This window comes from Saccopteryx bilineata, unplaced genomic scaffold, assembly GCF_036850765.1.
Source record: "Saccopteryx bilineata isolate mSacBil1 unplaced genomic scaffold, mSacBil1_pri_phased_curated manual_scaffold_21, whole genome shotgun sequence".
NCBI classification, from domain to species: Eukaryota; Metazoa; Chordata; class Mammalia; order Chiroptera; family Emballonuridae; genus Saccopteryx; species Saccopteryx bilineata.
In genome coordinates this window covers 526,529-553,404 of record NW_027095447.1, presented here as the reverse complement: position 1 = coordinate 553,404, position 26,876 = coordinate 526,529, and the positions used below count along the sequence as shown (strand labels likewise).

The 26,876-nt window shown below is 39.1% G+C and overlaps 1 long non-coding RNA gene across 1 annotated transcript in view; it reads left to right on the top strand.

The window, feature by feature from the left end:
* LOC136318245 (uncharacterized) overlaps positions 1 to 21,386 on the top strand; it is a 75,872-nt gene extending 54,486 nt beyond the window's left edge. Inside the window, exons 2-3 of the long non-coding RNA XR_010728036.1 lie at positions 19,468 to 19,545; positions 21,303 to 21,386. This is a non-coding gene — a long non-coding RNA (uncharacterized lncRNA). The remainder of the gene's footprint in view (positions 1 to 19,467; positions 19,546 to 21,302) is intronic.
* The last annotated feature ends 5,490 nt before the right edge of the window (positions 21,387 to 26,876 follow it).

The window sequence follows — 26,876 nt, the reverse complement described above, 5'->3', positions numbered from 1 at the left end:
GAGAAGAATTCAACACCAATAAATGTAGTCAACTTAAAAGAAGAAATCACCATGATCCTAATCATATAGTGTGTATAAGTAATGACTAAGACTTCCTTTTGAAAAGGGAACTTTGGGTGTGACTCTTATATCTCCTTTACATGCTGCAAGTATATAAAACAATCTAGTAGCAACCACTTGTCCTTCCTCAGTAGAGCACCCCATGTGGCAAACTGTTTCAATTCTGGCTAACAAGGTGTTGGTCAAATAAGTTTGTAAATATGATATATGTGTTTGCTCAGTTATAGTTTGCATTGGGTGTGGGGCACAGGCTGTAAGCAGGCAGGGTCCTTATACCCTAAGCTATTTCCCACACCCTTGACTTTGCATGATGCGGGGTGGTACACTCTCATGAAGAATCCAATTATGCCTCAGATAAGTAACTTTGTATCAGAGACTTCCTTGTTTGTATATTTGATTAAAGATTTTGGTTTCTACACTATAAAGTGGGGTAGACCAGAAGCTTGCTCTCTCTTTTCCTGCTATCACCATTGCAGGGGCTTTTCTGTTCCCTTGCTCTTCATGGGAAAAGCTGGTTTTCTGCTTTTCTCTTGTCTTCTCTTGTGATTTGCCTGTCTTGATGAGACACCAATAAACAGAATGGCCCACCATCCTCCGACTCTGCCATTTTTTACCATCTGCTGAAATCCAATGGGAACCTGCATGTGAACGGCCATGATGGTGGCATCCTGGCCTTACACTACTAACCTTACACTTAGCTTTCTTTCTAAATACAGGAATACGACAAGTTTCTCCTCTTGCAGCATTCATTTAACATAATACTGTAGGTTCTTCTTGTGGAACATTTGGTTCTTTCTATAACATCCACAGAGACATTTGATCCACATCAAAAGGTCCTTGACATTTGGTATTTTTAGGATATTCATTAAAACACTTGGTTCAAATCTTCTATGGGGCCCTGGCCGGTTGGCTCAGCAGTAGAGCGTGGCCTGGCGTATGAAAGTCCAAAGTTCAATTCCTGGCCAGAGCACACAGGAGAAGTGCCCATCTGCCTCTCTACCCTTCCCTTTTCCCCTTCTCTTTTCTCTGTCTCTCACTTTCCCTTCCTCAGTCAAGGCTTCATTGGAGCAAAGCTGGCCAGGGTGCTGAAAATGTTAGGCTTCTTGCCCCTCTTTTCTTTGGAGAACGGAGAGAGAAGAATGCAGGAGCTTCTTGGCTTGCAAGGAAAACTGGGTCAGGTAAGTCATAATTTAACTACACAGCAAGGAAAATAGAACTTACCTAAGAATCCCTTCACTTCTCTTTTCTTAAAAGCCTTTAGGAAATAATGCTTATGTACCTTAATTAAGATTTTCTACACTCTGACTCAACCCCCGCCCCTTTTTGGAGTCTAGAGAGTGACATATACCTCTAGACAAAGGGATCACAAGACCACTCCCCTTGCTTGAAAAACCTGACTTCTGTAATATTTTATATTCTTTTTAATAATGATCCCTTTTGAAATTCTTTATATGTATAAAACTTGTAAACTAAGTAAGTGTTATAAAGTACCCAATCCACAATTCTGCAGGTTTTTATAGAGACACCAAGTCCATATAAGTTTTTAAAGAGCTTTATTAAAGGAGGAAATTTATTAAGTATGCCTGCCACATATGGCTTACACGGGGCAGCAGTCCCAAATCATGTGCCTATAATATTCTAGGGGCTGGTTATATACCCATAACTATACATGGGCGGGGAAAAAGCCTGACATCACGGTATAAGTCGATAACCTTTCTTTTCACCTCTACAGGTTTGAGAAAAAAGATGAAGGGGGGATGGGACACAATTTTTTTCATTAGGAAGTTTATAACACTTATCTGTATGGTTCATAAAAAGACATTTCTACACATTAAAACTTACAAAGTAACACAATGATAAAAATGTCACTCTATATATTAAAAGATATTCCTATATTTTCTAGTGTTTACCTGCCATTTCTTTGTTCAGATATATATATCTGACATTAACAGATATATATATACACATTAACTACAGCTTTCAGGAGGGGAGGGGTAGTTTCCATAGGGACAAATGCCTGTAAATGGTCCATTAACATAAGAAAAGATGTAATTTAATCTTTCCCTCCCTCACCTGGATAGCTATTCACTTGCTTCCTGATAGGTGTGGGGGAGGTCAGAGAATCCAAATCTTCTTCCCCTCTGCATTTACAATACAATGTTATTGGCCATCCTGGTTTGATGCTAATCACACAAGCATAAAAATCAAACTTACAAAATCTCTCTATGCCTAGCCCAAGTTAATAAAATGTTCTTTAAGCTTCCTATAATATTAATATTAATTCTGTAGCTTTTGATACCCCAACACTTTTATCAAGGGTATTTTCATTTAGCCTCTCTTCTTGTCCTTAGGTAACCATTTTGCTGTGGTGACAGGAATAAGAGGTAGACACTATGAGATTTGGGAATGTCTTTGCTGGATATGTAAAACAATTATCATTACTGTGTTATGTTGTGGTGTAAAAATGTTTCTTCCTTTTAATAGATCCAATAGATAGATGTTATAAGCTTGTTAGTAATTGACTATTGTAACATGTTCCCTCCTTACTCATCTCAACCAGTACTTGATTTTGTATAAAAGAAGGTCTAGAATGGTAATAGGGCCTACATGATTTGGGATTGTGTCCTGTGTAGCTAGCTGGCTAATTAATAAATTCCTCAAAAATTTATTTGGACTTTCTGTCTGTGTGGCCAGTATCCAAGGCCACTATCACAGCCGCCGGGCCCATGCAGGTTTGCATTGGTTTTGACAAACAGTAATAAAACAACAGAACCATGAACTGATGGGTCATTATTTTTAATCCCAGCTTGCACCCGGCAGGCAAGTAAAAACACACACTGGGCTCTAAAACCCACTCATTTAGTGCTCACAAAGCTATTGACTTAACCGAGTTTCCTAGAATCAAAGGTTTCTAGCTTAGTAGTCTCATTCTCTTTTGCTCCCGATCCCCTTCTCTCTACACAAACTGCACTAATGGGCTTCTGTTTCAGCACTTTGCCATCTTGGCTGCCTCTCCTCTCTTCCACCTGACATCTCTCTACTCTAATGCTAATCTCAGGAACCGAGAGAGAACAGGCTCCTGGTTTGCCCCACTTTATAATGCAGAAATCAAAACCTTTAATCCAATATACAAATAAGGGAAGTCTCTAATACAAAGTCACTTATTTGAGGCATGATGGAATTGCACCACCCCACATCAAAAAGGGTGGGAAAAGCTTAGTCCTAAAACCAAACTCCAGGCTACAATGATCCTGTCTGCCCACAGCCCGCCCCCAACACACATTAATATCACCTGGGCAGTAGGCATCCATGTGGGCAGCACTATCTTTAACAAAGTGAGCATAATATATTTTATCTTTCCAACAGTGTGTATTTAACCCATGAATTGCAGTACTATACATTAGTAATGACAGTTAAGACTGTTTCTTGAGAACAGTGTCCTTCATAAATTGTAAAGATGTACAAATTAACCTGACTTACACCTTTGGTGGGAATAAAAATGTTGGGTATACTTTGGAAGATAGTTGAGTAGTTCTCCAAAGTTCAAACATAGGTTTACCAAGTGCCCAGCAATTCTACTTATAGAAGCATACTCAAGAGAAATGCAAAGCTAGGATCCATGGCCACCATCACAGCTACCTGGCCTGTGCAGGTTTGCATTAGATTTGAACAGATGGTATTGAAACAATAGAGCCAAGAAATGGTGGGCCATCATTTTTAATCCTAGCTTGTACCTGGTGGGCAAGTAAAAACACACACTGGGCTCCAAAACCCACACATTTAGTGCTCACATAGCTACTGGCTTTATCTGACTTTCCTAGAATCAAAAATTTCTAGCTCACTAGACTTATTCACCTCTGTTCCCCATCTCCTTCCTTCTCCCAGAACAAACTCTGCACAAACTGGCTTCTCACTCAACACTCCATCATCTTGGCTGCTTCTCCTGGCCTCCTCCATGTGGCCTTTCTCTGCTCTCCTCTCTAATGCTAATATCAGGAACTGAGAGAACAAGCTCCCTGTCTGCCCCACTTTATAGTGTAGAAATCAAAACCTTTAATCCAATATACAAATAAGGAAGTCTCTGATACAAAGTTACTTATCTGAGGTATAATGGGATTTCTCATGAGAGTTCACCACCCCACATCAAAAAGGGTGGGAAAGGCTTAGTCCTAAAACCAAGCCCTAGGCTATAAGGATCCTGCCTGCCCACAGCCTGCCCCAACACACATTAATATAACCACACCCATTCAAAGCAAGAAGGGCAACTAATATCACCTGGGCGACAGGCTTCCACGTGAGCAGCACCATCTTTTACAAAGTGATTATAATATATTTTATCTGCCCAAGAAGAAATAATAAATTTCATGCACACAAATTTTATAGAAAATTATTCTCACTTATGTTGTTTATAATAGCTAAAAATAGAAACATTTTAAATGTTTTTTAGTTGATGGATAAATAAATGCTGTATATTTATTTAATGAAATATTTTTCAGACACAAGAATGAAATTCTGATTTGCCCACCTAAAATAAATTTTATACTTGTTTAAAATAGTAAATTTAGTTAAGTTTTGACATTGCCAGATAGGTAAATTTTAAAGGATTATGCTGTAACAAGGTACCAAAGAACTGTAAAACTTAGTATTGGCAACGCCAATTTAAAGAGGAAAAGTCAGGCTTCTTGTCCTCTCCTTTCTGTGGAAAATGGAGGGAGAAGAATGCAGAAACTTTCTGGCTTACAAAGACAAATGAGTCATCTAGTCATAATTTAACTAGAGTTCTCTGGAAGGACTGAGGTCACTACTTGCTAGACAATAAAGAAAATAAAGGTTATCTAAAAACTTCCTTTCCCTTTCAATAAGAGACAATATTTACATTTTTTACACTGATTTTAACTCTCTCTTCCCCATTGGAGACCTAAGAGTAAGATATACCTCTAGACAAAGGGACAGGAAGTAGACACTAAAAGATTTGTGCATGTATTTGACATGTAAAATAACATTTATCGCTATTGTGTGTCATGCTCCCCCTCTTTTTCCCCCAACCTATATGTGATCAAGCCTATATAACTAGCTGCAGGGTTATTTTTCACACACATGATTTGGGTCAGCTATACCCTGTATAAGTCAGATGTAGCTGGCTTATTAATAAATCTCCTCCTAAAAATTCTTCTGTGTCCTGCCTTGGTGTCTCTACATAACCTGCAAAATTAAGGTACGCTACTTTACAACAATGCTAATTGAACAAAGCTGGATATATAGGATAGGTTTGCAGGTGGGGGCCATAACCCCCTCCTCCTTCAGTAGATGAAGGAACATTTTAAAAACTGGACATTCTTAGTCATCTCCCCCCAGACATCCAGATTGACTCACCCAGATATGGAAGTTGCCCTATCGTACTTACATACAGTTAATACTCTTTTTCCTGTAATGACTACCAGCCCGTACCCTAGAATCCCCTATTTACTCCTGCCTATTAGAGAATGGATTGCTGACTTCAGTCTTAGGAGTCAGCCTGGAAGATGACCCCCTAAAAAACTTTTCGTACCTGAGCTCAGGTGTCCTCCTTCAGCAGACCTTACAGTATAGTGCCAGCACCGGGGAGGGGCCCCTGCCAGGACCTGCTGCGTCGTCCTTCTCTCCCATTTCCCTTCCCTGGGCTTCATCCACCTCTGCACAGCCCCTCCTGAGCCTGCAGAGAGGGCGCCCTTCTCAGAGGCTTCCTGCCTTGCTATTGCTGACCCTGCAACCCTATAAATATATTGTTTGTTTCCATGAAATGTCGAGGTCATTAAAATCCACTATGACAGAAAGTGGACTCATGGTTGGCAGAGTTAGCTTGGCTGTAGGAGGGACCATAGGCCTGATGAGTTTTATAAGTTTACTTATGGATCTGCAAGAAGATGGGCAGAGACCCTAGTGGCAGAGGAGAGCTGCATGGAGGGAGCGTTAGATTCAGGGAGTACTGTAGGCACTTATTACCATGGGTGTTGGGTGCATCTGAACATGCTCAGATTAGCATATCCTGGTTTATGGCGTTGGTCACAAACTGTCTCCCTTTGCCAACCCTCAGGACCCTCCCAATGGCCTTGTTCCAAGGACACATCCCAGAATCTTCCCAGGAAGGGGAAGTTGCTTAAGGGGAGGGGGAGGTTGGGTGAGGGAAAAGCTTACTGTGGGAGCTTCCCCAGTGGGAAGTTAGGTGAGGGAAGTTTGAGTTTAAAGGGACCTTGAATTTAAAGGAGCCCTGGAAGCAATCCTAACAGCCTAACACAGGGGTCCCCAAACTTTTTACACAGAGGGCCAGTTCACTGTCCCTCAGACCGTTGGAGGGCCAGACTATAAAAAAAACTATGAACAAATCCCTATGCACACTGCACATATCTAATTTTAAAGTAAAAAAACAAAACGGGAACAAATACAATATTTAAAATAAAGAACAAGTAAATTTAAATCAACAAACTGACCAGTATTTCAATGGGAACTATGCTCCTCTCACTGACCACCAATGAAAGAGGTGCCCCTTCCGGAAGTGCGGCGGGGCCGGATAAATGGCCTCAGGGGGCCGCATGCGGCCCGCTGGCCATAGTTTGGGGACCCCTGGCCTAACACATTGTTTTAAAATAAAACCTCATGATGAATCATAATGTTCGCGAAAAACAGCAGAGTGAGTTCTGAATCAGAAAATGAATCGTTATGATTTAGTCAACTTAAAAAACAATGTAGAAATAACAAGAGACAAATGGCTCTCAATCGTCTCTACAAATTAAGCTTTCCTAAGGGCTATAAAACCAGTTTATTATTTCCTACAAATGTGGTATTTGTGTGAGAAATAGGCCATGTATTTCTTCCTGTAGTATTTGCATACATTGATAATAGAAAAAATAAAATGTCATAAGCATTACTTAGTGTCAAGCTATTAATGATATGGAGTCTGAGCTTATCTTGCGCCTCCCTTCTTGAGCAATAATCATCGTGGAATAACAATTGTATCAATGCTTATGGGCTTTACTCCTAGACTTTGTGTTTTTTGTTTGTTTGTTTTTGTATTTTTCTGAAGCTGGAAATGGGGAGAGACAGTCAGACAAACTCCCGCATGCACCCGCGGGATCCACCCGGCACGCCCACCAGGGGGCTGCTCTGCCCCTCTGGGGTGTAGCTCTGCCGCAACCAGAGCCACTCTAGCGCCTGGGGCAGAGGCCAAGGAGCCATCCCCAGTGCCCAGGCCATCTTTGCTCCAATGGAGCCTTGGCTGTGGGAGGGAAAGAGAGAGACAGAGAGAAAGGAAGGGGGGAGTGAGAAGCAAATGGGTGCTTCTCCTATGTGCCCTGGCTGGGAATTGAATCCGGGTCCCCCGCACGCCAGGCTGACGCTCTACTGCTGAGCCAACTGGCCAGAGGACTTTGTGTTTTTTGTTCTTAGAAATTTGCTTTTCTTTTCTTTCTTTTTTTTCTTTTATAATTTTATTTATTTATTTATTTATTTATTTATTTATTTATTTATTTTAAATGGGGTGACAACAGTAAATCAAGATACATATATTCAAAGATAACATGTCCAGGCTATCTTGTCATTCAATTATGTTGCATACCCATCACCCAAAGTCAGGTTGTCCTCTGTCACCTTCTATCTAGTTCTCTTTGTGCCCCTCCCCCATTCCTTCTTCCTCTCCCCCCTCCCCCTGTAACCACCACACTCTTATCAATGTCTCTTGGTCTCACTTTTATGTCCCATCTACATATGGAATAATGCAGTTCCTGTTTTTTTCTGATTTACTTATTTCACTCCATATAATGTTATCAAGATTCCACCATTTTGCTGTAAATGATCCGATGTCATCATTTCTTATGGCTGAGTAGTATTCCATAGTGTATATGTGCCACATCTTCTTTATCCAGTCATCTATTGATGGGCTTTTTGGTTGTTTCCATGTCCTGGCCACTGTGAACAATACTGCAATGAATATGGGGCTGCATGTGTCTTTAGGTATCAATGTTTCTGAGGTTTTGGGGTATATACCCAGTAGAGGGATTGCCAGCAATCATAAGGTAGTTCTATTTTCAGTTTTTTGAGGAACCACCATACTTTCTTCCATAATGGTTGTTCTACTTTACATTCCCACCAACAGTGGATGAGGGTTCCTTTTTCTCCACAACCTCTCCAATATTTGCTATTACCTGTCTTGTTAATAATAGCTAATCTAACAAATGTGAGGTGGTATCTCATTGCAGTTTTGATTTGCATTTCTCAAATAACTAACGAAGATGAGCATCTTTTCATATATCTGTTGGCCATTTGTATTTATTCCTGGGAGAAGTGTCTGTTCATATCCTCTTCCCATTTCTTTATTGGATTGTTTGTTTGTTTGTTGTTGAGTTTTAGGAGTTCTTTGTATATTTTGGATATTAGGCCCTTATCTGAGCAGGTGTTTAAAAATATCATTTCCCAATTAGTTGTCTTTCTGTTTATCTTGTTATCAGTTTCTCTTGCTGAGCAAAAACTTCTTAGTCTGATGTAGTCCCATTCATTAATTTTTGCCTCACTTCTCTTACCTGTGGAGTCAAATTCATAAAATGCTCTTTAAAGCCGAGGTTCATGAGTTTAGTACCTATGTCTTCTTCTATGTACTTTATTGTTTCAGGACATATGTTTAGATCTTTGATCCATTTTGAGTTAATTTTTGTTCAGGGGGACAAACTGTAGTCCAGTTTCATTCTTTTGCATGTGGCTTTCCAGTTTTCCCAGCACCATTTGTTGAAGAGGCTTTCTTTTCTCCATTGTGTGGTTTTGGCCCCTTTATCAAAAGTTATTTGACTATATATATGTGGTTTTATTTCTGGGCTTTCTATTCTGTTCCATTGTTCTGAGTGTCTATTTTTCTGCCAATACCATGCTGTTTTGATTGTCGTGGCCCTATAATATAGTTTGAAGTCAGGTATTGTAATGCCCCCAGCTTCATTCTTTTTCTTTAGGATTGCTTTGGCTATTCAGGGCTTTTTATAGTTCCATATAAATCTGATGATTTTTTGCTCCATTTCTTTAAAAAAATGTCATTGGAGTTTTGATGGGAATTGCATTAAATTTGTATATTGCTTTGGGTAATATGGCCATCTTGATTATATTTATTCTTCCTATCCAAGAAGAAGGAATATACTTCCATCTCATAATATCTTTTTTGATTTCCCTTAACAATGGTTTATAGTTTTCATTGTATAAGTCCTTTACATTCTTTGTTATGTTTATTCCTAAGTATTTTTTTTGTTGTTGTTGCAAACGTGAAGGGGATTATTCTTTTGAGTTCATTCTCAAATAATTTATTCTTGGCATATAGAAAGGCCATTGACTTCTGTATGTTAATTTTGTATATGCGACCTTGCTGTGTTGACTTATTGTTTCTAGTAGTCTTTTTGTGGATTCTTTGGGGTTTTCTATGTATAGGATCATATCATCTGCAAAAAGTGATACCTTTATTTCTTCTTTTCCAATATAGATGCCTTTTATTTCTTTCTCTTGTCTGATTGCTGTGGCTAGAACCTCCAGTACCACATTAAATAAGAGTGGAGAGAGTGGACAACACTGTCTTGTTCCTGATTTAAGGGGGAAAGCCTTCAGTTTTGTGCCATTTAGTATGATGTTAGCTGATGGTGTATCATATATGGCCTTTATCATGTTGAGATATTTTCCTTCTATACCCATTTTGTTGAGAGTCTTAAACATAAAATTGTGTTGTATTTTATCAAAACCCTTTTCTGCATCTATTGATAAGATCATGTGGTTCTTGTTCTTTGTTTTGTTGATATGGTGTATTACGTTAACTGTTTTCGTATGTTGAACCATCCTTGAGATTCTGGGATGAATCCCACTTGATCATGATGTACTATTTTTTTAATATGTTGTTGTATTCAATTTGCTAGTATTTTGTTTAGTGTTTTAGCATCTGTATTCATTAGAGATATTGGTCTGTAGTTTTCTTTTTCTGTGCCATCCTTGCCTGGTTTTGGAATAAGGGTTATGTTGGCCTCATAAAATGCCTTTGGAAGTATTGCTTCTTCTTCAATTTTTTTGGAAGACTTTGAGTAGAATAGAAACCAAGTCTTCTTTGAATGTTTGATAAAATTTGCTGGAATAGCCATCTGGGCCTGGACTTTTATTTTTGGGGAAGTTTTTAATGTTTTTTTCTATTTCCTCCCTGCTGATTGGTCTGTTTAGGCTTTGTGCTTCTTCATGACTCAGTCTAGGAAGGTTGTATTGTTCTAGGAATTTATCCGTTTCTTCTAGATTGTTGTATTTGGTGGCATATAGTTTTTCATAGTATTCTACAATAATCCTTTGTATATCTATGATGTCTGTGGTGATCTCTCCTCTTTCAATTTGGATTTTATTTATTTGAGTCCTGTGCTTTTTTTCCTTGGTGAGTCTTGCCAAGGGTTTGTCAATTTTGTTGATCTTTTCAAAGAACCAGCTCCTTGTTTTATTGATTATTTCTATAGTTTTTCTGTTCTCTATTTCATTTATTTCTGCTCTGATTTTTATTATTTCCTTTCTTCGGGTGGTTTTGGTTGTCTTTGTTCTTCCTTTTCTAGTTCCTCAAAGTGTGAAGTTAAGTGGTTTACTTGGGCTCTCTCTTGTTTGTTCATATATGCCTGAAGTGATATGAACATCCCTCTTATCACTGCTTTTGCTGCATCCCAGAGATTCTGATATGTTGAATTGTCATTTTCATTGGTCTGTATATATCTTTTGATCTCTGCGCTTATTTCTTCTTTGACCCATTCATTTTTTAGAAGTATGTTGTTTAGTTTCCACAATTTTGTGGGATTTCCCCCCTCTTTTTTACAGTTGAATTCTAGTCTCAAGGCTTTATGATCAGAGAATATGCTTGGTACAATTTCAATTTTTCTAAATTTGCTGATATTGTCTTTGTGTCCCAACATATGGTCAATTCTTGAGAATGTTCCATGTACACTAGAGAAAAATGTGTACTCTGTCGCTTTGGGATGAAGTGTCCTGTAGATGTCTCCCATATCCAGGTGTTCTAGTATTTAGTTTAAGGCCACTATATATATATATATTTTTTTCATTTTTCTGAAGCTGGAAACAGGGAGAGACAGTCAGACAGACTCCCGCATGCGCCCGACCGGGATCCACCTGGCACGCCCACCAGGGGCGACGCTCTGCCCACCAGGGGGCGATGCTCTGCCCATCCTGGGCGGCGCCATGTTGCGACCAGAGCCACTCTAGCGCCTGAGGCAGAGGCCACAGAGCCATCCCCAGCGCCCGGGCCATCTTTGCTCCAATGGAGCCTTGGCTGCGGGAGGGGAAGAGAGAGACAGAGAGGAAAGCGCGGCGGAGGGGTGGAGAAGCAAATGGGCGCTTCTCCTGTGTGCCCTGGCCGGGAATCGAACCCGGGTCCTCCGCACGCTAGGCCGACGCTCTACCGCTGAGCCAACCGGCCAGGGCCAAGGCCACTATATTTTTATTGATTCTCTGTTTGGATGACCGATCTAGAGCCATTAGCGGTGTATTGCGGTCTCCAAGTATGATTGTATTTTTGCCAGTTTTTGTTTTAAGGTCAATTAGTAGCTGTCTTATATATTTTGGTGCTCCTTGGTTTGGTGCACATATATTAAGGATTGTTATGTCTTCTTGATTCAGTGTCCCCTTAATCATTATGAAATGACCATTTTTGTCTCTGAGTACTTTTTCTGTCTTGTAGTCAGCATTATTAGATATAAGTATTGCTACACCTGCTTTTTTTTGGGTGTTGTTTGCTTGGAGTATTGTTTTCTAGCCTTTCACTTTGAATTTGTTTTTATCCTTGTAGCTTAGATGTGTTTCTTGTAGGCAACATACAGTTGGATTTTCTTTTTTCATCCATTCTGCTACTCTGTGTCTTTTTATTGGTAAGTTTAATCCATTTACATTTAGTGTAATTATTGACACTTGTGGGTTCCCTATTGCCATTTTATAAATTGCTTTCTGTTAGTTTTGTATCTTGTTTGCTTCTTCTCTTTTGTTTTTCTATCATTTGTTTTTGTTTGTTTGTATTCCATACTTCTTTCCTCTGTTGCTAACTTTTTTAAGTCAAGTGTTTTTGTGGTGGTTTTTTCAAGGGTGGTTACTAATAAGTAATGAAAAGGGTACCTACCATATTCATTGTAGTACCCTATCTTATGAGTATTTCTGCACTTCATCGTCCTTTGCTACTGTTAATCTTCTTCCATTCCCCCCTTTTTTTCCTTTTGCTGTCACAGTTACATTTGGTTTTATTGTTTTCTTGGTGGAGCTGTTACTTGTGGTTTTGTTTTCTTTTGTTCTTTGAATCTGGTTTGAAAACCCCCTTTAGTATTTCCTGGAGTGGGGGCTTTCTGATGATAAATTCTCTCATCTTTTCTGTATTTGTGAATGTTTTTATATCTCCTTTGTACTTGAAGGATAGCTTTGATGGGTATAGTATTCTTGGCTGAAAGTTCCTCTCTTTCAGGTCTTTAAATATTGGGATCCACTCTCTTCTAGCTTGTAGAGTTTCTGCTGAGAAATCTGATGATAATCTAATAGGCCTTCCTTTATATGTTGTACTCTTCTTTTCCCTGGCTGCCTTGAGAATTTTTTCTTTGTCATTGGTTTGTGTCATCTTCATTATGATGTGCCTTGGAGTAGGTTTGTTGGGGTTAAGAAAACTCGGTGTTCTGTTTGCTTCTTGAATTTGAGGCTTTAGTTCTTTCCACAGGCTTGGGAAGTTCTCATCTATTATTTGTTTGAGTATATTCTCCATTCCATTTTCTTTCTCTTCTCCCTCTGATATACCTATTATTCTTATGTTATTCTTTCTGATGGAGTCAGACAATTCCTGTAGGGCTTTCTGGTTTTTTATTATTTTTGAGTCTCTTTCTTTTTCTCTCTGTTGTGCCTCAAGTTGCTTGTCTTCTATTTCACTAATCCTCTCTTCTTCTATCTGGCCTGTTCTATTAGCTAAGCCTGTTACCTCGTTTTTCAGCTCATGAATTGAGTTTTTCATTTCTGTTTGATTTGTTTTTATAGTTTCAATTTCCTTGGTAATATATTCTTTGTGATCGTTGAGTTGTTTTCTGATCTCCCTAAATTGCCTTTCTGTGTTTTCTTGTATATCTCTGAGTATTTTTAAGATTTCTATTTTAAATTCTCTGTCATTTGGTTCCAAGGCTTCCAATATGTTAAAGCTTTTCTCCATAGATTTTTCCACATCTATTTGTGTTACCTCTCTAACTTTTGTATCCATAATATTCGATTTCCTTTTTCTCATTGGCATCTGAGGGTGGTCTTGTTGATAGTATTAATTAGAATTAATAAAGAATACAAAGAAAAAAAAAGAAACCCCACAAAAAAAACCCAGTAATAATTTATTATTTCCCCCTTTTTTCTTTTTTCTCTTCCCCTCCTCTCCCCTCCTTAGGGAAATATCGTGATGACCTGTGAACTATAGTATAGTATAAATGGAACAAGAACTGCCTATAATGGATGGCCTGATTTGGGGTGAAGATTTCAAGGGGCAAAAAAAGGGAGTAGGGACCTACTAAATGCAAAAAAAAAAAAAGGAGAAAATCTTAGACAAGCATAAAATGATTTGCTTGTAAGTGATTGTCGACTAAGAGATATAATGAGAGGGATAAGAGGGAAACAGAAAAAAGGAAAGAAAAAATAATAATAATTAAAGAAGAAAAAAATAAAAATAATAAGTAAAAATCTGTTGTATTAAGTGGAGCGAAGAATAAATACAATGGAGACCTTAGGTTGGGAGGAATGCTAGAGAGTTAAAAAGCAACGTGAAAAGTACCCAAAATGCCACAAAAACAAAGGAAAACCAAAAAAAAAAGCAAAAAAACCCCAAAAAAGCCCCCAAAAATACTTGAGTCCCAAATTAAATAATTTGTTCATGATTGAGGATTGAATGGGAGGAAAAGTAAAAGGAGAAAAAAAGAAATGAATAGAAAGAAAAAAAATAAGAAAAAGAGAGAAATGAAGGAAGAAAAAAAGGAAAAGAAAAAAGAAAAAAAAAAACAAAAGGGGAGAGAGTGAGAGTTAAGGGTTTTGGAGTGTAACCCTAAAGGAGAGTAAGGATGAAGAAAAGAAATAAAATGTAACACTCATGGGTAGTGTAGTTCAAGAAAAGGGAAGCATAAGATGGGCAGAGAATATAAGGACTGAGGTGGAGGAAATAGAAATAATAATAAAGGCAATAAGATAGAAGAAAGAAACAACAACAACGAAGAATTAGTGGAACAAGTTATAAAGTCTGGATTTTTCTTGATTTTGAGAGGTTAACTTCTTCCTTTTTCTTTTCTCTCCCTCTTCCTAGTCGATGACGCTGTACCCCAGGCTCTGCCCCTGTGTCACGCTTAGGTAGGGATTTGCTGTTGATGGGATTCTATGGCAATGTCATATAATTGGCTTTAGTCTCGCTGGTAGTCAGCCAGAGAGAGTTTGCTTTCCTGGAGTCTCTCTCCTAGTCTCCCCTTCCTGAATTAGCAGCCTGGTGATCCAGTTATGAGGCTGCCACTGCTTCTGTCTGGGGAGTAAGAGGCTCAAAGAGCTGGGAAATCCCCACTCTATCCCCACTCAGCGCAAGGCTCTGGGTAAGGCTCTGGCAGTCAGAGTCTCCAGCGTAATCAGGTGGGGCTGGGAGTCAATTGTTGTCAAGGTGACTGTTCAGCACCTAGCATTCAGTTGGACCACTCAACCCAGGCTTTCCAAACTTTGTAGCCTGTTTTGGCTGGGAAGAAGAGGCACTAGTCGCTGCTTGCTGAATAGATCTTAATATCTGCCAAGTCCCTCTTGTTAGCGTATATCCCTGAATATGGAGGCTCTGTCAATCAGAAGTTGCCCCCGCCCCTTTAGTGAGAGGCACTGAAAAATATCACGCCTCTTGTCTTGGATCGCTGAACTGAGAGAGATCCTATCAATTAGAGCCCCGTGGGTGCGCAGATTTTGTGGGTTAAGCTAATTTCAGTGATTGGATCCGCAGCTGTGCTCCAGAAAGTATTTCAGGCTGCCTGCGTGCCCCTCCCCCAATGCTTGATTGTTAGCTTGAATGGCTGGGTGAGGTGCCCCGCCCACGGAGAGAATCTCCCGAATAGGGAAGACAACCTTGGCGCCCCCCCCCCCACCGCGCACCGGTGTGCGGGCGCGCGGTCTCTCAGGGCACACCGATGGCTGGGGACTCTCACTCTCAGTTCACGGGCCACTGGGGCGCTGGCGGTACAAGGGAGCTCGCTCTGCGACCGGACCGCGGCACGGGGCGCACCGGCTGCTGCTCACAGCACCCAGGCTTCCGCTCCCCAAGTGTGGGCGGGCAGTTGCACGAGTGGGTTGACTCACCACAGGCGTACTCCCTCCTCGGCTTGAATGAACGTCGGTGCGGTAGTTAGCTTCCTCCACACCGTCTCTCACATTTAAGTGATAACAGTCCTTTCGCTTTCAGTGTGTGTGGAACTCTGGAATGCTCCGAGGATAAATTTTTCTGTTTCTAGTTGATAAATTTGTTGAGATTTTGGGGAGATCTGTCAGACGCACTGCTCACGGCGCCATTTCCGTGACGTCACTCGGGTGTAGTACTTTAAACGTTCCTAATAATGTGACCAAATATCCTCCTTTAGGGAAGACAGTCCTTGTTTTATAAGTTTTGTCCTCCCTCAAAATGTGTCTTCCTACATGTCCTCCTTTTTGATATTGGAACATGTAAGACCAGTATTTAGGGCCACCATCACAGCCACCTGTCCCATGCAGGTTTGCTATAGATTCGGACAGATGGTAATGAAACAATAGAGCCATGAACTGATGGGCCATCATCTTTAATCCTAGCTTGAACCTGGCAGGCAAGTAATACACACAGTGGGAAAACACTTCCCTTTCCATTCAGGGCTCACAAAGCTCTGACTTATCTGAGTTTCCTAGAATCAAAGGTTTCTAGCTTACTAGCCTCATTCTCCTTTGTTTCCCATCTCCTTTTCTCTACATAAACTCTGCTCTAACTGGCTTCTCTTTCAGCACTCCACCATTTGGCTGCCTCTCTTCTCCTCCACCTGACATCTCTCTGCTTTCCAACCTCCTCTCTGCTCTAATGTTAATCTCAGGAACCAAAAGAGCAAGCTCCAGGTCTGCCCCACTTTTTACTGCAGAAATCAAAACCTTTAATTCAATATACAAAATAGGAAAGTCTCTGATATAAAGTCCACCCCACATCAAAAAGAGTGGAAAAGGCTTAGTCCTAAAACCAAGCCCCAGGCTACAAGGATCCTGCCTGCCCACAGCCTGCCCTCAACACACATTAATACAATCACACCCATCCCAAGTAATCACTTGGTTGATGAGCTTTCATGTGGGCAGCGCTATCTTTAACAAAGTGAGCATAATATATTTTATCTGCACAACAGATTCCTAATGTGTAAATGTTCGTATTTAATTCATGCAGTCGATCCATTGTGAGGGATGTGACATACTTGTATCTAAATGAGTACATTTTTCTTACAATTATTAAGAGTTAATAGGCATGTAAGTATAATTTCAATAGAAAATATTACAAATGTTTTTCTTATGCATTTATCATATTATAGTGTATTATTTTTGCAATGAATAAAATTTTTTTATATACTATATTGTTTTCTTCTATTTATTTCTGTCCTTTTCATTGTAAAAATGTTGGTCACCTTACTAAAAAGCTGGGTGGGGAACAGGCAATTGGGTAAATTTTTCTAAGAGGGTTTTAGGAAGTTTCATCACTCATTTGGGCTCGTAGCTGGAGTAAAGGAGGAGCACTTGCATGCCCTTAGGCAGATAGGGCTTATTTATTTCTTCATTTGTTTGTGTTTCAGAGGAAAAGTGTTGCGCTCACTTTGAAGTTCTTCCCCCTTCAATGCACAGGAGATTCTTTTTTTAAAAGTTCCAGTGGTTCTATTTATAGTGTACTCATGAGTTTGATTATAAAACTGTTTAATATCACTTCAGCAGCTAGCTTGTGGATCTTTTATAGTATGCTGACCTTCCTACCCGCCTTCAGCCTTTAGCGTGCATGCAAACCGTCTCCTAAATTTGGTGTAAAAGAGGCTTTAATTCGCGATTGACACGGAACCTAACCTAAGGTAGAGAAGCCAGAAAAGCTCAGGACTCAAGATGGAGGTACAGTATTAGCTCCAAGAATTGTGGCTGATAAAATATCACTGAAATTGAGTAGGAAGTAAAGTACCATAGGCTTCTTTTTTAATCTGGGAGGTATTCATGCCCCTCCAAAGAAAAAGCAGGCGGTATTTTACATACTAGCTTTCTGATCGGACATGGATTCAAGAATTGAAAAATTCCTCCTGCCGCCAGAGTGCCCAGTGTTTGAGCCTACCTGGGCTGAATGTGACCTGCTTGGCTACATTTGAAAATTAGACCGGTGCCTGAACAGTTGGGCATTTTGCAAGATTCACCTGCCGGAGGTATGTCTTGAAACAAAATTTGTAGTGGAGGTGGTGTTTACATTCAGTGTACAGCAGTGCATTGCCAATAATGCCTTACATTTAGAACCACAAGTGCCAATTTAACATTTTATTTTATTTTTCCAGATTTTTTTAATATTTTTTATTAATTTTAATGCAGTGACATTGATAAACCAGGGTACATATGTTTAGGAGGAAAAAAAATCTCCAGATTATTTTGACATTTGATTATGTTGCATACCCCTCACCTAAAGTCAAATTGTCTTCTGTTGCCTTCTGTTTTTTTTGTGCCACTCCCCTCACTCCACCCCCTCTCTCTCCTTCCTTCCCCCCTCCCCCCATACCCTACTCCCATCCTTACCATCATATTTTTGACCATGTCTCTGAGTCTCATTTTTATGTCCCACCTATGTATGGAATCATACAGTTCTTAGTTTTTTCTGATTTACTTATTTCACTCAGTATAATGTTATCAAGGTCCATCCATGTTGTTGTAAATGATCCAATGTCATTCAATTTCACATTTTAAACGTTAGACTTAAACACCCTCCATAGAGGATCTCATATCTGAATGCCAGATTCCATGGACTTAAAATGACTATCTTAAGGAAACAAAATATACGATTCAAAAGTAGTTCTATGCTATGCTACTATGAGAAACCATATAGACTTCTTTTGTGCTTCCTTTGAGGGAGATTTCAACGTATTAAGAAGTACTGGATAGCACCATGGCCAGATTGCATAGTAAAAAACTGGATAGAACATCCTCCTGGCACACCGGGGTCTTGGGTTCCAGCCCTGTTCTGAGCACGTAGGACTAGCAATCAGTGAACAGCTAAGTAAAACGTCAAGGTCAAAATTCTCTCTCTCAACCTCCCTCTCCTTCCTCTATCCCTTTTCTCCTTTTCTCTTTGTTTCCCTCTTTCCCCTCACTTCAAGTCAATAAAAAAAAAGTACTTGATACATAATGAAGACAAAGATGAAAAATTATATATATTTCTGACATTACCCAAAAGCCTTGGCATGATTTTATTTTACCATAACTTCAGTTTTTCTTACAAACAGGTCAGAATGAAAATCATTATAAACTCCTTGCCACCAATTAAACTGGTATTATTTTGCTTAAAGAGTTTTCTTCTTGATTCTACATAATCAGGATGCCTAATTAAAATGCAGGTATTAACGCCCTGGCTGGATAGCTCACTTGGCCCCAAAGCACAGACTTTGCTGGTTCAATCCCAGTTATGGCACATACAGAGACAGGTTGATGTTCTTTCTCTCTTTTCCTCCCTACCCCCTTCCTCTCTTGCTAAAATAAATAAGTAAAATCATTAAAAAAAACAACAAAATATATATTTCTCTACATTAGCCAAGCAAACTAAAATAAACCTAGGCCACCAGTTTTAATAACTAATGTAATATCTTGAGTACATCTGAACCTCTTTCATACCTTGAAACTCTTTTGTCATATTGTCAGCCTAACTACAATATTTGGTTCCTTCTATCTAGATGGTTGTACTTTTCTTAATATTGCTAATTATACTTCTATTCAGCTTTTCCATAATGCTAGAACGAGGAAGAGGTAATAACTAAGCCCTTAAAATTCTAACAGTCTCTTTTCTACAATTAATTTACCTCTGTTGTAGTGAAAATTGGCCAGCCCTTAGTAAAGTGTGCTACATACATTTTAAACAGCTTTTAAGCCTACATTTGTGTGATTTTGGTATTTTTCTTTTTTGTAGCATGCATTCCAAAAAGAGTTTGGGATTATTAGTTTTCTCTCATTCCCCCAACTTATCTAATGTTACAAAGGTAAAAAATTTAGACTTTTGGTTTAAGAAGCAACCAAAATTCTTAAAAGAGAAACATGATTTCAGTTCTTGTCTTCATCCTTTACTATTTCATAATAACCAATTAAGATTTTTTTTTATTTTAGTTTTGTTTTAACTTTTAGGACTGGCAGCCACCATTTGCAGTAGAAGTTGACAACTTCAAATTTACTCCTGGAATCCAGAGGCTAAATGAACTAGAGGTAAACTGAAAGGTCATATTCCTGTAATCTAATCTCAAATCTTACTTTATTTGTAGTTTTGTATCACTGAAAGCGATTCAAAAGGGATTTGAAGTCAAACATATTTTTATATTAATCTCAGCTCTATTATTTTTCAGAGTATTTATTAATCTTTGAGAAAGTGCCAAGACAAGAAAACTTTTAAGCTTCTAGCAAATTCTTTAGCCATAGAATGGGCTCAAATTAGAGCTATCAAGAAATTACATACTGGGGGGAAGTGAGGGGCACAAAGAAAACCAGATAGAAGGTGACGGAAGATAATTTGACTTTGGGTTATGGGTATGCAAAATAATCAAATGTCAAAATAACCTGGAGATGTTTTCTCTGAACATATGTACCCTGATTTATGAATGTCACCCCATTAAAATTAATAATAATAATATAAAAGAAAGCAGAAAGAAAAGAAAAAGGAATAAAAAATTACATACTACCTTTCGCATTTTTTTTCCACACTCATATTTATTTTGGATGTTCCCTGATTTATTTAACAAAAGCAAAGTTCAGGGCAGAAATCTGCTCTCCTGAATTTCTAGCTGAAGCTATTGTTTATACTGTGTGTCTGTAAAGTCATGGTGCACTATTGACCAGTCACAGGAAAGCAACAAAAGACGATAGAAATGTGAAAGCTGCACCAAATAAAAGGAAAACCCTCCCAGTTTCATACCTGTTCAGTACAGTTCAACGTGGGCTCATGCACAGATTTTTTAGGGCTCCTTATATTGCTATCCCATATAACCTCTACAGACTCAACACTGACTGATCGCCTATCAGAACGGGGTTTCTCCACCAAACTACCGGTTTCCTTCAACTGCTTATCCCACCGAGTCATGTTATTCCTATGTGGTGGCGCTTCGTTATAAATACGTTGATATTCATGTTGCACTTTGGTCACGAATTCGAACTGAGTGAGCCACAGAACACACTGAACTTTCATCTGTACCATCCACATCTCGACTGGCATGGCCGTGGGCTGCTCCGCTGTATACATGGTGTTACATCATCATCTGCACATGCGCACATGCTGCCACATCGTGCTGTAGAACCTGGAAAGGTTTTCCTTTTATTTGGTGAAGATTTCACATTTCTATCATCTTTTGTTGCTTTCCTGGGATCGGTCAAAAGTGTACTATGACTTTATGGACACACTCTATTTGTTCTTCAAAAAAAAAACCTGGCTTATATTTCGGAGTGTATCATTAAGTAGGAGAGGCAAAGCCCCCTTTAAGCAGTTAAGATGGTCTATTTAGCTTAGTATTAATATGGAGAGTAATAAATGGTTTTGGCTTTTTTTTTTTTCTGTTACAAGTTTTGACTATGGCTGGTAGCTCCAAAATGTCTTAGGGTAAGAAAAAGATAATTTACAGAAGTGGTTCATATCTTAAGAATGGTAAAATATTATATTTCATTCACTTTAGTTGTGTATCTCTGAACTCTGGGTGGATATCTTAAAAAAGATAATTACGTTGGGCCTAACTAGTTCAGCCCTCGCTGAGCTTAAAGATAATTTTAAATTTTATGGTAAAAAATTTTGACCCTGGTATCACTTTCTGAACTCTTCTCTCACATTAAAGAATCAGCTTTTTGTCAGTAGTAATGGTAATTTAGGCAAAGAAGCCTAGACTCTAGCCTACAGGACAATGCAGTACAATACTTATTCACCTATTTTACACTGGACCAAATTCAGGTTAAGTAGTAAGCCAAGCCTACCTCTTTCCCAGGCTCTGACTAGAGTGAAACTAAACTATTTGGACCAAGTTGCAAAATTCTGGGAATTCCAAGGTTCTTCATTAAAAGTTCCCAATGTGGAAAGGAGGAACTTGGACCCTACAGCCTTTAGTAAGGTAAGAATAATTCAGTTTTCAAAAGGAAAGACAAAAGTGAGTCTTTGGAATGTTTGGCATTAGAGGGACACAGTGTTCATATTTTAAATCTCATTTCTATTTTTAGGTCTGTTCATTCTGTTCACAGTTATACTTTTTCTTATAGTTTTAGATTGGAATAGAGGAAGGGGGCTATGAAACAATTTGCAAGGACCGTCATTGGGGCTGAGTTGCCCAGCACCTAAACTACCCACCAGGCAAAACATTGGGTCACTGTTATGAGCTCACTATGAATGCATCCTTTACCCCTATGAAATATTTCAGTCTGGAGCCAACCTTGTGGTGAGAGCCCTCAGCTCATTTGTGATTTTGCTTTTTTTGCTGTCTTCTCTTTTGGGCTTTCTCCTGAATAGTAAAGAGTTGGAGAGTTTAAGTTCATTGATAAAATTAGAAGTTCCATGAAGTCCTGGATAATACTGTGCCGACTCTATGAAGACGTTTTCTACTTGTTAAGCTAACTAGATGAGAACTGAAATATCATTTCTCTTACTTAGAGGATTGATGTCTTCTTGGTTCTTTTTATAAAAAAGATCTTGCAGTAGAAGTTAGAGAAAAGCAGTTTTTGTTTTTGGCCATCCTCTATGAAAAAAGATAATATGATAGTTATCTTAATGAAATTATTAAACTTCCTGAAGGTAGTTCAACTAAAGACAGTCAAGGGATAAAACATTGGTTTGCTTGGGTTTAATAATGTGTGCTAACTGATTTAGCTGGTATTTTAAATAATGGTGAGTTTTAAAGTTTTTTAACTGCAAATCACTTTTAAAGTTACGTGTGTATAAACGCGTATTTTGTTTAATATACATAATTCTGCTGGGGTATTTTTATTATCATTTTTCACATGAAGAAATTTGTATACAAGTTTGCAAGGCAAAGGTATATGTAACATATTTCTCTACATATAGATTAATTCTCATGATATCATTTTATCATTTCCAAGAATAAGAAGAGGATGGACTTGTGTAAATGAGAAATAGAGCTTTCATTGACAGATTTTATATGATGGAATTGCTTCATTATGTGCTGATTGTGAACATTAATTAATTCCTGATCCTAAATTCTGCACCCCTTCTTTCCCATTTCCAGCAGTATAATGCTCACCCAATTGACAAGAAAAAGACAAGAAATACAAACCCCACAGCATTCCCCTTTAATAATCTGTGCAGCCTTCCATGTTCAGGAGCTGCAGGCACCAGGGCAAAAGACTCCAGCTTGATGTGAATGCCTATTTTTTTACATATAAACTAAAATGTTTATCTAGGATTTGCTTTTGGGGACATCCAGTTCTACAAGATGCTGTGTTTTTGATTTTAGCTTTTTCAAGATTGAATTAATTGAAAATGAATGAACTGTTTCATGTATGGGTTGCATTATTTTTGTTTCTGTAGTTTAACTTACATATTTTAAAAGCAAAAAAAAATTTAACATTGTTTTAGAGGTGAATCTATTTTTAGTTTTGTTTAGAAAATTAAATTTAACAGGGTGATATTGATCAATAAGAGTACGTAGGTTTAAGGAAAACACTTGTGTGGCATTTGAACTGTTGATTATGTTGTGGACCCAAAGTCAGATCATTTTCTGTCACTTTATATTTGTTCCTCTTTACACCTTCCTCCCTTCACCTCCACCACACCCCTCCTCCTGCTAAGTACTTCACTTTTATGTCCACGAGTCTGTTATGTATCCCTTCTATGTGTGAAATCATACATTTCAAAGATATTGCGATTTACTTATTTCACTCGATATCATGTTCTCAAGATCCATCCATGTTGTCATAATTGGCAATATGACATCAGTTCTAATGGCTGATTAGTATCCCATTGTACATATGTACATATTTTTTATCTAATCATCTATTGAGGGACATTTTTATTGTTTCCATGACTTGGCCACTAAATAATGCTGTGAGGGGTGCATGTGTCTTTATGTACCAGTGTTTTTGAGTTTTGCGATTGCTGGGTCATATGGTAGTTCTATTCTTAATTTTTTGAGGAACCACCATAATTTCTTCCATAATGGTCGTACTAATGTACATTCCCACCAACAGTGAGTGAGGGTTCCTTTTTCTTCACAGCCTCTCCAACACTTGTTATTACCTGTTTATTGATAATAGCCCATCTAACAGGTGTGACATGATATCTCATTGTAGTTTTAGCTAATAGCTGTGAAGATGGTCATCTTTACATATATATGTTGGCCATTTATATGTCCTCTTGAAAGAGGTGTCTGTTCAGGTCCCCTCCCAATTTTTTTTAAATTACTTAGTTTATTGATGAGTGTTTTTTGTTTTTCTTTTACAGGGACAGAGAGAGTCAGAGAGAGGGACAGATAGGATAGGCAGACAGGAATGGAGAGATGAGAAGCATCAATCATCAGTTTTTTGTTGCAAAAACTTAGTTGTTCATTGATTGCTTTCTCATATGTGCCTTGACCACGGGCCTACAGCAGACGGAGTGACTCCTTGCTTGAACCAGCAACCTTGGGTCCAAGCTGGTGAGATTTTTCTTTTTTGGCTCAAGCCAGATGAACCCTTGCTCAATCTGGTGACCTCAGGGTCTCGAACCTGGGTCCTCCACATCACAGTCCAATGCTCTATTTACTGCGCCACTGCCTGGTCAGGCCCCAATTTTTTTTTTTTAAATTTTCTGAAGCTGGAAACCGGGAGGCAGTCAGATAGACACCCGCATGCGCCTGCCCGGGATCCAGCCAGCACGCCCACCAAGGGGCGATGTTCTGCCCATCTGAGGCATCACTCTGCTGCGACCAGAGCCACTCTAGCGCCTGGGGAAGAGGCCAAGGAGCCATCCCCAGTTCCCGGGCCATCTTTTTGCTCCAATGGAGCCTCAGCTGCGGGAGGGGAAGAGAGAGACAGAGAGGAAGGAGGGGGGGTGGAGAAGCAGATGGGCGCTTCTCCTGTGTCCCCTGGCCAGGAATCGAACCCGGGATTCCTGCACGCCAGGCCAACACTCTACCACTGAGCCAACCAGCCAGGGCCAATTTTTTTCTTTAATTCAGTGAAAACAAGAGAGGCAGAGAGACACTCACCCTGACCAGGAACCACTCAGAACGTGCACAGGACGATACTATGCCCATCTGGGGCATTGCTCCATTGTCAGCAACCAAGCTCTTTCTTCTTAATGCTTGTGGTGGAGGCCATGGATCCATCTTCAGAGCCCAGAGCCAACTTGCTACAATTCAGCCATGGCTACAAGAAGTGGGGAGAGAGGCAATGTGGAGGGGTAAAGAAGCAGATAGGTGCTTATTCTGTGTGTCCTCACCAAAAATTGAACCTGGGACATCCACACACTGGATCATCGCTATACCACTGAGCAAACCGGCTAGTGCCCTCCCCCACCTTTTAATTGTATTGTTTTATTGTTTGTTGCTGAGCTTTGTTAGTTCTTTATATATTTTGGATATTAACCACTTAGCAGAGCTGTTGTTTGCAAATGTTTTCTCCCAGTTAATTGTCTGCCTGTTTGTTTTATTGTCAGTTTCTATTGCTGTATACAGAAGCTTTTGAGTTTGATATAGTCTCATTAATTTATTTTTGCCTTTACTTCCTTTGCCCCTGAAGTCAAATTAATAAACTGTTCTCCACAGCCAGGGTCCATGAGTTTAGTACTACTTATGTTTTCTCCTATGTAATTTATTGTATTAGATCTTATATTTAGGTCTTTGATCCATTTTGAATTAATTTTTATGCAGGGGGAGAATGTGTAGTCAAGTTTTATTCTTTTGCATATGGTATTCCAATTTTTCCAGCACCATTTATTGAAGAAGCTTTCTTTTCACCATTGTGTGTTTTTGGTTCCTTTGTCAAAGATAATTTGTATATGTATGTGGTTTCATTTCTGAGCTCTCTACTCTTTTCCATGCTCTGTATATCTGTTTTTCTGACAGTATCATGCTGTTTTTGTTTGTTTGTTTGTTTGCTTTTAAGTTGGAGATGAGGAGGTAGAGAGACAGACTCCCACTGACACCTTAACTGGAATCCACATGGCTATCCCCCAATGGGGCGATATCTGTGCATCTGTGCTTACTCTGTTCTTTGGCAAATGAGCTATATTTTAGTATCTGAGGCAAGGACTTGGAGCCATCCTCAGTATCCTGGGCCAAACTGCTTGACCCATTTGAGCCATGGCTGCGGGAGGGGAAGAGAAAGAGAGTGAGAGACAAAGAAAGAATGGAAGGGGTGGAGAAGCAATGGTTTCTTCTCCTGTGTTTTCTGACTAGACATCAGACATGAGACATCCACACTCTGGGTTTACTTTCTGCCATTGAGCGAGCCAGCCAGGAGGTCCCAGGCTGTTTTAATTATCTTGACTCTGTAGTATAATTTAAAAACAGGTATTGTGATATCTCCAGCTTCATTCTGTTCAGGGGTCTTTATGGTTTCATACAAATCTGTTGATTTCTTTTTGTCCTATTTTCTTAAAAATGGCATTAGATTTTGTTGGGAATGCTTTAAATTTGTGTATTTCTTTGGGTAATACAGACTTTTAACTTGTTGATTCTTCCAAACTGTGAATGGGGAACATTTTTTCATTTTAATGTGTCTTTTTCTTTTTTTTATCTTATTTTTTATTAATTTTAATGGGGTGACATTAATAAATCAGGGTACATATAATCAGAGAAAACATCTCCAGGTCATTTTGACATTTTGATTATGTTGCATACCCCTCACCCAAAGTCAAATTGTCTTTTGTCACCTTCTATCTGGTTTTCTTTGTGCCTCTCACCTCCAACCATCCCCAAATTCTCCTTCCTCCCCTGTCTCCCCCCTACCCCCATCCCTGTTACCATCACAGTCTTGTCCCTCTCTCTGAGCCTCACTTTTATGTCCCATCTATATATGAAATCATGTAGTTCTTAGTTTTTTATAATTTACTTATTTCACTCCATATAATGTTATCAAGGTCCATTGATGTCATTGTAAATGATCCGATGTCATCATTTCTTATGGCTGAGTAGTATTACATAGTATATATCTAGCAAAACTTTTTAATCCACTCGTCCACTGACAGACACTTTGGCTGTTTCCACATCTTTGCTATTGTGAAGCCATAACATGGGGGTGCATTTCTCCTTTTGTAACAGTTCTATGGTGTTCTTAGGGTATATTCCTAAAAGTGGGATAGCTGGGTCAAAAGGCAGTTTGATTTTTAATTTTTTGAGGAATCTCCATACTGTTTACCACAGTGGCTGCACCAGTCTGCTATCCACCAGCAGTGCAGGAGGGTTCCCTTTTCTCCACATCCTCACCAGCACTTATTCTATGTTGTTTTGTTGATGAGTACCATTCTGACTGGTGTGAGGTGATATCTCATTCTGGATTTAATTTGCATTTCTCTAATGATTAGTGATATTGAACATTCTGACATCTGCCTGTTGGCCATCTGTATGTCCTCT